Source organism: Tursiops truncatus, chromosome 12, assembly GCF_011762595.2.
Source record: "Tursiops truncatus isolate mTurTru1 chromosome 12, mTurTru1.mat.Y, whole genome shotgun sequence".
Lineage (NCBI taxonomy): Eukaryota > Metazoa > Chordata > Mammalia > Artiodactyla > Delphinidae > Tursiops > Tursiops truncatus.
Window position 1 is genome coordinate 73688151 of NC_047045.1, and position 13284 is coordinate 73701434.

The 13284-nt window shown below is 40.6% G+C and overlaps 1 protein-coding gene across 2 annotated transcripts in view; it reads right to left on the minus strand.

Annotated features, from left to right (window-relative positions):
- The window catches only part of LATS1 (large tumor suppressor kinase 1), a 41667-nt gene extending 30785 nt beyond the window's left edge, over window positions 1-10882 (minus strand). Inside the window, exons 1-2 of one of the 2 annotated variants that reach the window (XM_019951497.3) lie at window positions 10750-10873; window positions 9781-9901 (exon numbers count right to left, since the gene is read on the minus strand). The gene's annotated coding sequence lies outside the window, so the exon portion shown is untranslated. Of the gene's footprint in view, window positions 1-9780; window positions 9902-10749 lie in introns of both variants that reach the window. The other variant, XM_019951496.3, reaches the window with a different exon arrangement.
- Between the last annotated feature and the right edge of the window lie 2402 nt (window positions 10883-13284).

The following is a 13284-nucleotide window of genomic DNA, read 5'->3' on the forward strand; positions in this document are numbered from 1 at the left end:
TCCTGAGGCATAAAATGGTTAGAGTAAGAAGGTTTACCTTATGGCTTGAACAAGGATTAAGAGGAACAACCCAATACAACTACAGGAATATACACACAAATGTTTAAAACTGTAGAATGCTCCTGGCAATACCATCTATAAGAGCAAATATAGATGTCATCAATCTAGATGCTCATCAGTAATTGTTTGAGTATTTACAGTACATCTATATAACGTGATGAAGGAGATGTTAAAAAGACTGATGCAGTTCATGAACAGATACCCATAATATTCTTTAATATTCTTAAGCAAAAAAGGCAAATTTCAAAACACTTTGTATAAAATAAAAGCCAATTTCTATTCTAAAATTAGACTACTGTGATGGAGAACCTAATATATAGCAAAGGGAACTCTACTCAATGCTCTGTGGTGACCTAAATGGAAGGGAAATCTAAAAAAGAGTGGATATGTGTATACGTATGACTGATTCACTTGGCTGTACAGAAACTAACACAAACGTTGTAAAGCAACTATACTCCAATAAAAATTAAAAAAAAAAAAGAACAGGAGGGCTGCAACAGCCCCAAAGGCAATGCAGCCCAGTATAAGAGCCATATCAGTTTCAAAAAAAAAAAAAAAAGATTATCACGATGGTTGTACAGGTCTGTAAACATACAAAAAAACAAAAAACACTGAATTATGCACTTTAAATGAACAAACTTTATGGTATATAAATTGTATCATACAGCTGTTAAAAATAAACCTTTTTATTTTTAAAAATTATATTTATGGATATTAATTACATATATACACATACAGGAATATTTGCAGAAGGCCTGAGACAGGATGAAGTCCTGAAGCAGACCACTAGAGGCACAGTTTCCTGATGACTTCACCTCAATAATCAGTACTTTTGTGGTACAACTGCTAAATTAGTTATGAATCAATCAAATTCTACTTGACAAGCAGCCCACATTTCTCCATTTTGTAAAAACAAAAATAATGAACTTTGTCACTGTTACGTCTGTCTACAACATGACCCAATCTACTGATAATTATTTCATAAATGAAATTCGGACTGATACATCTTGTGCTTTTATGAAGAAAGCTGGTCTCTAATGATAAGCATTTTTTCCCCTCAGCCTTCCCAGAATATTAATGCTTACTAATGAATTTTTCTAGGTTTAACACTTAGCTCACCAGTCTAAAGTTGCAGAATCAACTCTCTACCCTTTCTAAAAGGGAAGATATTTTCCACTTCCAGTATAGAACCTATCATTTCTCCATCATCAAGGATTAACAACAGTGGTTGTGCAATGTCACATGTCAGTTCTCTCAGTATCTGGTTTGCACTTAATTTATAGCATCTAGGCAATCCTTTAATATCTCACTTATTTTGGGTTTCAACTCCAAGTTAGCCATCATTTTTTTTTTTTTTGGGCCGGGCGGTGTGGCATAAGGGATGTTAGTCCCCCGACCGAACCTGTGCCCCCTGCAGTGGAAGTGCGGAGTCTTAGCCACTGGACCACCAGGGAAGTCCCTAGCCATCATTTTATTTATTTTTTTTAATTTTAAAATTTAAAAAAAATTTTATTTATTTATTTTTGGCTGCTCTGGGTCTTCGTTGCTGCGTGCGGGCTCTCTAGTTGCAGTGAACAGGGGCTACTCTTCGTTGTGGTACACGTGCTTCTCATTGTGGTGGCTTCTCTTGTTGCAGAGCACGGGCTCTAGGCACACGGGCTTCAGTAGTTGTGGCACGAGGGCTTCAGTAGTTGTGGCTCGCGGGCTCTAGAGTGCAGGCTCAGTAGTTGTGGTGCACAGGCTTAGTTGTTCTGTGGCACATGGGATCTTCCTGGACCAGGGCTTGAACCTGTGTCCCCTGCATTGGTAGGCAGATTCTTAACCACTGCGCCACCAGGGAAGCCCCCTAGCCATCATTTCATTATTATTTTACCACTTCCAAGATCATTCTCCTTGATAGAGAAGAAAAACCAAAATAAGCATAGTTTTGTTTCTCTCTGTCAAGATACTACATTTGCCTTCCATCCCCCTAAAACAGAAACTGGTAAACAGCAGGCAGTGCAAAAATATCTGTTAAACTAATAAACGCAGGTGATTTATTCCTTCTTTTTACTCTTAAGAAAATATAATCTTGGTTTTTTTCTAATTATAAAAAGATGGACCTTACTGAAAAATTCAAATATTATATAATTATGTAAAGTAGAAGTCCCTCATAAGTCCCTCCTTCAACAGAGAGAGAATCACTGTAGTAGGCTGAATAATGCCATCCCAAAAGATAATCACTTCCAAATCCCTGGAATCTGAAAATGTTATCTTATTTGGAAAAAGGGACTTTGCAGATGTCATTAAGGAATTTGAAATGGGGAGATTATCAACAATTATCCAGTTGAGCAGTACATGCATGAGAGGCGGGGGAGATTTGATACACAGAATAGGAGGAGGCAATGTGACCATGGAGGCAGAGACTAGAGGGTGCAGCCAGAAGCCAAGGAATGCTGGCAGCCAAAAGAAAGATGGAAATGGCAAGGAACTGCTTTTCTCCTAGAACCTCCTAAGGGAGAGTGGCCTTGCTAACAACTTGATTTTGGGCCAGTGATACTGATTTTAGAATTCTAACCTCCAGAACTGTATGAGAAAACATTTATGTTGTTTTAAGCCTTCAATTTTGTAGTAATTTGTTACATAAGGCACAGAAAACTAATACAATCACTATTAATACTTCATACTCTAACATATATTACTCTTAATCAAAATGGGATCGTAACACACAAAATATGATGTCATTCTTTTACATTATCATGTGACTTTACAAGAAGAGAATGTCGTGTTGACCAAACTTTTCTGACCAAAGAACTTTTTCCCCCAGAGCATTTTATGGGATTCATGCTCTGTGTAATATACTTTAGAGAACGCTGGACCAGTGAGTTTCACTCTAGTCCTATATTCTATAACTCTGTACTTTGACTAACATTCCTAACATCCAAGTGAGTGCACAGTGGTCACAGAAATGACTGAGTTCTGGGATACATGTGATAATGTGTTATAGGTTTAAATAAATGATTAGTTTACACTTAGCTCTTTCATATACATGTAGAAATACTTGTGAATAAGATATGATGCCTGGTATTTCAAAGTAATTTGGTTTTGTGATGAAGTGGATGGAGATTTGGATGAGACAAAAGTGATAAACTGATGATTGTTGTAGCCGGGTGATGGGTACATGAGAGTTCACTGTACTGTTCTCTTTACTTCTGTGTATACTTGAGTTTTCCAAAACCAAAAGCAAAAGAATAAAGAAAATGAAATGACTATAGCGCTCTGTATCTTGGAATGGTTCTGCTACAAATTATTTATTTATTTATTTTTACATCTTTACTGGAATATAATTGCTTTACAATGTTGTGTTAGTTTCTGCTGTATAACAAAGTGAATCAGCTGTATGTATACATATATCCCCATATCCCCTCCCTCTTGAGCCTCCCTCCCACCCTCCCTATCCCACCCCTCTAGGTGGTCACAAAGCACTGAGCTGATCTCCCTGTGCTATGCAGCTGCTTCCCAATAGCTGTCTATTTTACATTTGGTAGTGTATATATGTCAATGCTACTCTCTTACTTCATCCCAGTTTCCCCTCCCCGCCTTACAAATTATTCTTATTCAAATACAAAGTACACTAAAACACACAGGATTTCTTTAAAGAAACCATTAATTCTATGTAACAATATTGTTTCAACATTAGCTTTTCAAGGGAAATAACAGAAACATTATGTTTAAATGTTCATTTCAATTGTAATATGATCTGCATCACCTGATGTCAGAAATGGTGAAATGGAGGAAATGTGGCATGTCTTCATCCAATTGCTTTTGATTAATACCTGTGGCAGAGACTACACTAACATACTGCCCTCTATTTCCCAGTTAGTTGCCAAAGCCCCGCTAGTAGGTATCTGTAATGTGTGTCCATTCTGGGCCAAGGCAGTTAAAAGCCACTGTGCTTCTCCATCTGTTGCTTTCCTGCTTCAATGACAATCCAGGTCACATTTTGAGATGGTAGCTTCACATGATAGGGGACTGTGGGTCCCTAAGCCACTGGATGGCTTACTAACGACCCCCATTGGACTGTGTGTGAGCAAGATAGGAAATCTCTGTTGTGTTAAGTCATTGATATTTTGGGATTTGTTACCACAAAACAGCCTAATATTATTGTGGCAATAAAGACCGTCAAAACAAGCAGAGTCTATTTATTCAGAGCTTGCTATTGGAAGGGAGTTGGCCACTGTCACTCGTGTTTAGCAGAGACTCAAAGGCAGGCAGGGAAGCGGAAAAAGACTTCAGGTATGCTCTAGTTGTAGGCTGCTGTCATGAGGAAGCTGGTGGCCAGCTAACTAAAAGTGGGACATCCTATGTGATTGTTTTGGGAAGTATATTTGGTTTTCTCTTGTTGGTCCTGAGAGAAGCTGGCATCTACTGACCAAGACTTGACTGTTTGGGACTATTGCTACTAAGACTGTGGGTCAGAGTTCTACTTTCATATATGATCTAGCCATTGTCTATCTGTATACGTAGTCTCTCATTACCCTAATACAGAAATTGGTACCTAGAAGTGAGGTGCCGCTATAATGTAGGCCAGTACGGCCAAGTGGTCAGGTTGAGGGCTTCAAGGGAACTGATACCGGAGGCTGGAAAAATGGAGAACCATGTTTCACAGTGGCAAAATACTTGATAAAGTGGTTTGCCTGTTATAACTCACAAGGTAACAAACAGCCTACTGAACTTGTAGTTCTATGACAAGAGTTTAGAAAAGAGAATCTTAGAAGCGTATGCTGGCTGCTACTGGCTATTTGGCAAAGCAATACAAATAAATGACAAGGTCATGAAAAAAAGCAGCTTATTTGCAAACAAAAATAGAAAGGGACAGAAAGGGTTCATTAATTTAAAGTCTTGCAGAACTGGAAAAGCAGCTCGCTTTTAGACCCCAACATGAAGAGGTAGGATGAAAAGATTCTGAGCGCAGGTGCCCACTGAAACTTCTTGGCTGATTAAAGTACCTCAGTGGTTTAAAACAACAACAAAAACCAACGTTAAGGGTATGGCCTTCCCTCAAATAACCAAGTGAGAAGTGAAATGGGAGTTCTCAAATCTTTGGATGAGGTTACTAACACATGTGAACTTTGGTTATGGTTACTGACACATGCAACTGACTGGAATTAAACACATCAGAAGCTTTCTAAATTGAGGAAACAGTTTTGTTAAAAAAATTTTTTTTTGAAAAACCACTCAAGCTCAAACTAAAAAACCCTTCAACTATTCAAAATTTAAAACCCTTGGGCTCTCAACTCCTACGAGCAGTAACTTAGTCAAGAAAGATTTGCACCTTCCAAAGACGGACTATTCCCCCAAAGCTCACACTTCATAGGTGACCAAGGATGATTAAGGAAAAAGGACTCCCAGGAGGTTCTTGGAGAGCAATGGCCAACAGTTACAAAAAACAATGGATGAGGGAGTTCCTCCCAGACAACTGAATCAAGGTCCAGTAAAGGAATCTCCCCTTCCTCCAGCGCTGGTTGCTTTCACAAGATCTGCCTATGGTGGTTTTGAAACTATTTTATCAGCAATTGCTATTTCTCATTCTTCTCCTTTTCTAACAGTAGTGCTTATTATGCCCTCCTGTCCCTGTTTTACTATTGTGTAATGTGGTGAGTGAGTGGGAGACAGAGAGCGAAGATAACTTCAAAGGTCTCTGAGCCAAGAGGAGCTATATCCGGACCTGATGAAGAGAGTACTGGACATATGGACCATAGGACCTGTGAATCTAGCTACTGCTGATTAGGGCCCAACATGCTAGCAAAAGAATAACATAATACTATGAATGTCTTCCTAGGACATAAAGTATAGTGTTTTCTTGATTCTCAGATACATGCTTTTCCACATTTTAACATTTCTGAAACTGAGTATATCTTAAAATCAGTATTAAAAGGAATTTGCCAGCTCCAAAGTGGAGTTCTGGAATAGCAGACAACACACATAGCTAACCTGACCATAAATAAAAGGCCAAATTTCCTTGTCACTTCAATTGTATTATTTTCACTGGCAGCACCACATGGTTGAATCTAGACCCTTGATTAATGCTCAAATGTCTTCAAAAAGATTCCACTATAATGCAGCATTATGTACTCAGAAATTGTCATATAATAGACAATGCAGGACTTCCCTGGTGGCACAGTGGTTAGGAATCCACCTCCCAGCGCAGGGGACGCGGGTTTGATCCCTGGTCCAGGATCTCACATGCCGCGGAGCAACTAAGCCCGCAAGCCACAACTCCTGAGGCCGCATGCCTAGAGCCCATGCTCCACAACAAGAGAAGCCACCGCAATGAGAAGCCTGCACACCACAACAAAGAGTAACTCTCACTCACCACAACTAGAGAAAGCTTGGGCTCAGCAACAAAGACCCAATGCAGCCAAAAAAAAAAAAAAAAAAAGACAATGCAATTAAAGGCATAAACAACTGCCAAATTCAGGTGAGATCACTGAATTTTCAAAGGTAAAAGTCTTTTATGAAGTACAAGCACTCAAATACCTGGCAAACCTTTTGAGTTACCTTCAGAAGAAGCTGTTTAATTTCTAACAATAACTCACTCAACTCAGGAGAAAAAACAAAACTAAGAGTTTAAGCAAAAGAAAAGGAAGACAAAACTCCAGTATTCTTCGACATGTCTCAAAATCATATACTCAATCATAAAGTCAATAAAGAGGTTCACGATAATTAACTGGGGTTATGAAAAGCAGCACGCCACCATGATGCTATCTGTTAACTAACCAAAGCCCAAAGTAAATCAGAAGAATTCTAGATTCTGAATGTGAATAAAGCTAAGACTCAAAAAAAACTGAATGGTATACAATTGAATGGATAAATGTATTCTATTGAAGGTTAGTTAAAAACCATGCTTATTTTCTTTCCCCTGAAAAATTGTTACTAAACAGATTGCTTGTTTTAGACTTAATGGTGTCTTGGAACTGAGGAAATATGACAATTCAACCTCATCTTTTTAAAATAACTATACATTGAATTACATCATGTAGACGTATCATAACTTATCTATCCCCTACTGATGGTCCTTTAGGTTATTTCCAATTTTTGCTATTATAAATAATGTTTTAAACAGTGATAACTTCAATTGTATTGGTAATATTCTAGTTCTGAGGATGGGTGGTAAGTTCATGGATGTTCATTTTACTATGCTTCATAGCTTACATGTATACACATATTCCTTCTACATATAAAAATTAGTTAATAAAAACTGTGGCAATAAAAATTCTTGTGCTGGGATTTCCACTACAGGCGGCACGGGTTCAATCCCTGGTGAGGGAACTAAGATCCCGCATACTGCACGGTGGTATAGCCAAAAATAACTGACTAAATAATAAAGTGTATAATTCAATGGTTTTTGGTATATTTACAGAGTTGTAACCATTTAAACAATCCATTAAAAAAAAATTCTTGTGCACCCATTATTGAGCATTTCCCTTAAGATAAATTCCGAGAAGTGGAATTGCTGGGTCAAAGAGAATGCATATTTAAAATTCTGATACTTATTGTCAGGTTGTCTTCCAGAAAGGTATACTAATTTACAATCCCTCCAACAAGGTATGGTTGACACTGGCATTAACAAACGTGAAACTGATATGTGAAAACTCTAATAAGTAAAGAGAATTTTTAGAAGAACACTTCAACACTAAACAGCTTACCTCTTTAACCCATGCTACACTGGTGCCAGATGAGTCTTCCTAATACATAGTTCTGATCATGCTACCTCCCTACTCCAGAACCCTCAATGATTCCTTTAACTTAGTTAAAGTCAGAGATCTGGGTCAAAGAGCAGGGTACAAATCCCAGTTCTACCAGTAACTACAATAGCTTTGTGATCTCAGCTGTGCCTCAGTTCCTTCATCTTCAAATGTGCGCAATAATAGTCCTATTTAAATAGGGTTATTTTAAGCATTAAATAAGTTTAATGCATGTCAAATGTTTAGAATAAGTGCCCGACTCAATAAATGTTAGTTATTATCTTCTTACTCTTTCCACTATCTTACCCAGATTCTAACCAAGCCAAATTACTTGCTCTCAGCTAATGTACTTTGTGCTTCTCTACTTTCATGTTCTTACTCTTCCTGTTCACTACTCTTGGAAGAGCCCCTCTGCCATATTTCTTCTTGTAGAAATTATACCCAACCTTGAAGGTCCCATTCAAATGCTTCCTTCCTGAAGTTTTCATTGAACTGGTAGCTGTCAACCTCCTCTGAACTCCAAATGCACTTTGCACAGTCAAATAAAACTTATTTTTCCTACTAGATCACAGATTGACAGAGCATAGGTGTCTTGGAGATATATAGATATAGACAGATAGATTGATAGGTATATCTATCTCTATATATGTATATCTACCTATATATCTACATATATATATTTATAATTTCAGATGAGCAAATGGATCCAGAGAGGTAATGTGTCCTGCCTAAGACCATTTAGGCATCTCAACATCATGCTAGGAATGGACTTGACACATCCTGAACCAGCCCAGGGCTCTTTTTACCATACCTACATCTTGAGTTTTCCTAAGGGATTATAACTACTCACATTCTTTGAAGAGATACTTAAACTGGTTAGACTGAAAAGACAAAACCTCCATTTCTTAGAAAGTTCAGACCTTCATCAAATGTGAAAATGTGAGTCCAAACAAATATCACTGTCCAGCTTAGAAGAAGAATAGATCCCATTACAATAGAAGATTTCACAGTGTTACCTTAGGTTGAATTAGGTTTTTTTTTTTGGGGGGGCAGTACGCGGGCCTCTCACTGCTGTGGCCTCTCCCGTTGCGGAGCACAGGCTTTGGGCGCCCAGGCTTAGCGGCCATGGCTCACGGGCCCAGCCACTCCACGGCATGTGGGATCTTCCCGGACCGGGGCACAAACCTGTGTCCCCTGCATCGGCAGGCGGACTCTCAACCACTGCGCCACCAGGGAAGCCCTGAATTAGGTTTTTAAGAAAGATGGCCTGTCTCAAAATTTGACTAAATCAGTCATAAGAATAGCAACAGTAATATGTACTGTCTTAGCACCATAGTCTTAGTTGTTCATACAGCAATATTCAAGAATCTCTGCATACTGATGACATCTTCTCCAATTCAGTTTCTAAGAATTAACTTAGCAAAAGTAAAAACAATCACCATATTTTATCTTCATGCTGAAAAATGACTGCCATTTCTACTTGATAAAAATGTTGATCAATGACTAAATAACTTTTGCGGTCTACAAAAATCCCCCACTAATGTAAATATAACATCTAGAACAAAAACTAAATAACCAGAACTGAAACTGTTCCTAGACTACATTTACGTAGAGTAACGAGGAGAAGCATTAAAAACAAAAACAAAAACTCAACCTACAGAAGGATATCCACACATGATATCAAAAATATGTAGCAGAAGTATTTTATTATTTGCTTTTGAAGAGTGGCAAGTCATATTCAATACATATTCAGGCATAGAAAAAAATGCGCCTTCCCTGGCATGTACCATGATCTAGTTTCTTGCAGGAGCAGCCGATCAGAGGAACACAATGCTACTTCTTTTACTGTTAAATCAGTCAAATTCCTCCACTGCCTTAGGGAATCAACTAGCTCATTTTACCTGTCTGTCAACTTATCACAGAAATAACCTGAGTTAAATCACAAACGTAGACACCTTAGCAGAGAACATTCATTCCAATTATAATGTCCTACCGTTTCTTCCACATGGAGGAAATTTGATAAAAAATTCTTAATCCTCAATATATAATCCATAAAGGCCGGACAAGCTTCACATGATTCAAATTCAAGCTTCACATGATTCAAATTCATTTCCCTAACCGGAATGAAACAATATTATTTGTGCGAGATTATACTTATTTCTCACTAGATTTATGAATAACTTCTACATGACGATATATTTTGAGTAATATTAACACATGGGTCAACAGACATTACATTTTCTTCCCTTAGAAAAGAACTTTCAATTGGAGAATGGGGTTAAATCAAGTCACCTGAGAGTCATTCTTTGTGATACAAATTCTTTTTGAAGTTATAATAAACAATGTTCCCTTAATTTCCTTTCCTTCCTTTTCTGTATTTACATACACACGCCTACTCCACAGAGATCCCTCCATCTCTCCTACTCCTTCCAGCTATGAACAGTACCCTATTTACAGTGGACTGTAAGTAGAAATTCCGAGAATTTCTTCAAGGTATATCCAGCATCGGGTCCCTCTGGGATGAAAGAACTGCGTCTCTGTTACTGCGAATTTCCTTCAGAACTACCTTTCGCTTTTCCCACCCTTCGCTTTTCCCTCCTTCCTGAACACCGCTGACCCGTGCGTGTTGCGGATAAGGGTGGAGGTGCGAGGGAGTCCGCGCACGGCCTCCGGCGACACCGGCTCTTCCTAGCCCAACCTGAACCTCCAAGGCCGCAAAGCCCGGGGCTCTTCCTCCAGCCCCGGACGCGGCCAACCCTCGCTTCCCCAGGGCAGGGCTCCGCTCAGGTCCGTGCAACCAGCCAAGTCGGGCCCGCACCGGGCCGGCCCGGCCCGCCAGTCCGTAGCAGCCCCTGGACCCCCGCCAGCGGGGATGGGCGTGGGCCCCGGCGGCCACCGCCCCGCCAACTCCGGCGCGGGAGAAGAGAGTGCGCCCCACCCGCTACGCCAGCCTCGGACCTACCTGCAGGGGAGAGAGGGGCTCCTGGACAGCGGCCACGGGCCCGAGGGCGGGCGGCGAGGCGGCCGGAGGCCGTCCCGGGGACTCCGAGTATCCCCGGTGGGGCAGGGCGGGCAGAGACGCCGGGGGACTGCCGCGGGCCAGCGCGGCCCGTCGCGGGGGTCGCGGGGACCTGGCTCTCCCTTTAGCACCAGGCCGCCGCCGCCGCCATTTTGCCTTCCACTCGGTGTCGCCGCCGCCGCACTCCGCTGCAGGTTTCCCGGATGTGGGCATTTCCCGGCGTCGCTTGCGCGGGGGCCGAGGACTGGGGGCTTCGGCCCGCCCGGCGACGGGGAGTGAGCGCGTCGCCTGCGGCCTCCCGCTTTCCGTAGTCGCTCGTTTCTCTGCGTGTCTGCGAGCGTCGCTCCGCGTCGCCCCTGCCTTGCGCTGCTCAGGTGACTCGCCCCGGCTGGTGGCGTCAGGTTCCCCCCATCCCAAGCCCACTCATTTATTTCATTGTCTATCTCTTTTCAGTTGAACTCTTTCTATGGACGAATATAGGATAAAAGATGCGCATTTGGAGGAGTTTAATTCTCAGAACCTCGCTGTGGACATCGGGATTCGGGATTTCTAGACGCTTTGAAATAAATTGATTTTTGCTTAGCACTCTTTCCCCGAGTAAATCCGTAAGTAGTTTCTGAATCAGCCAGATTAGTATATTCTCGAACCAGGACAGATTAGGGAGTTTAGAGATTTTTAATGTCAGCCGACTCGGTAGAAGAGGAAGTCGTTATTGCCGTAATTGGGATAATGGTGACTGCGAGAAGAGGTTTTATTTCTTGTTAGATTGAATTAGAAGTTTGGGATGGGATCAATGGTTTTATGATGTTTAAAGGTACCGCCCACCCATTGTAAAGAGCGCCTTTGCCAATTCTGCCTCTAGAAAATATATACTTAGTATTTTCAAATATCTCATCCTTTTTTACTAGAGACAATTTTTTTAAGACTTTTTTCTGATGTTGAATTAGTTGCTGGCTACTGTATCCAGAAGTTCAAATGTGAAAACCTGTTAAAAGATTACATTCCACGAGCCCTTGGTTGAAAATTTGTATTCCACAATGACAGAGTCTGTAGAAGACATGGCCCAAAGTGGCTGACTTAATAGCTCTAGGTCTTACTTTCTTCAGCTGGAGAACTAAGTAACCTGCAGGGTACCTTTCAGCCTCAAAATTAATATGAATTATATGAATCTAATATGTTCACGGGCTTGCTTGTCCTTTGTACATGGATTATGTATCTGGAAGAGCAGACTGCCGCCTAAACCTTGTCACCTCTGTCACCAACCCTCAGAACTTCTTTATTTAAGCTCTTCATCTCTCTAAACCTAAAGATGGGCATCTCCAAAAACTACTGTCTTTGGGAGAATTCCTAGATAATTCAAGGACCTCAGTGAATTGCTCTATATATTAAGAGATTTACTCCTGTGAAGTAGGGGGAGAAAAGAGCAGGGAAAGGAGAGAAGGAATGTTCAGGATAGAAGAACCAACCAACAGGATGAAACGTGGCTGAGACTGGGAGTGGGTGGAGGTGAAAGACCAGGAAAATGCCTACTAAGGGTGCTGATGTCTGAGAATGGCAATACCTGCCATTGTGTTTGGAGGTCTTCGTGTTGCTGTGATGGAAAACCGTTGGTCCAGCTTCAGCCTGTTCAACTCTTCAGTGCTTCATGGAAGAGGGATATTTTGATTTTGTTGTAGTTGTGTGGTTTTTGTTTTGTTAGTTGAGTTACAATACTGTGTTAGCTTCAGGTATACAGCAAAGTGAATCAGTTCTAAATATATGTATTTTTCATATTATTTTCCATTATAGACTGAATGTAGTTCCATGTGCTGTACTGCAAATCCTTGTTGCTTATCTATTTTATGTATAGTAGGTTGTCTCATTTTGTTTTTATCAACAGATGTAAGGGGCAAGTCTCATGCTTGGATGACTGTAGGAACAGAGGCAGCACACATGGAAAAAGTTTGGAGAGCACTGTGGTCCTGAGAACACAGGCTCTCCCAGGAATTCACACTGTCTTAGGGGAAGGCTCTCAACTATGAGCAGCTCACACTTAGGAGTGAATTGTGTTCCACCTCCTTGGGAGTGGAGAATCTACACAAATTATTTGGAATTCTGAGCAGATTTGTCTCTCATCCATTTTTTTCAAACACTTATTCTTATCAATGTGGACTCATGGATATTTATTTAATAGTTTGGGTATTGTTTTTGATCAGATTGTTCCAGCTTTGGCTATTGGAGCTCTTCCAGTTAGCTTCTGTGTCCCTATAACATACTCCCATCATTGTGGTTTTTTTTTTTTTTCCTTAACTTTCTTCCTTTCTGGGACTACAAAATGTTCCAAACTATCTGGTTTATTTCCTGCCCCTCCAAGGAGCCTTGGTTCCTTTTACTGGAGAATGGTATTAGAAACCAAATCTGGGTTCTTGGTGTGCTCATTGCTACTGGGGAATCCTTGCTTGTAGGATCTCTCTGGCTAATAAGTTGATTCCATACTAT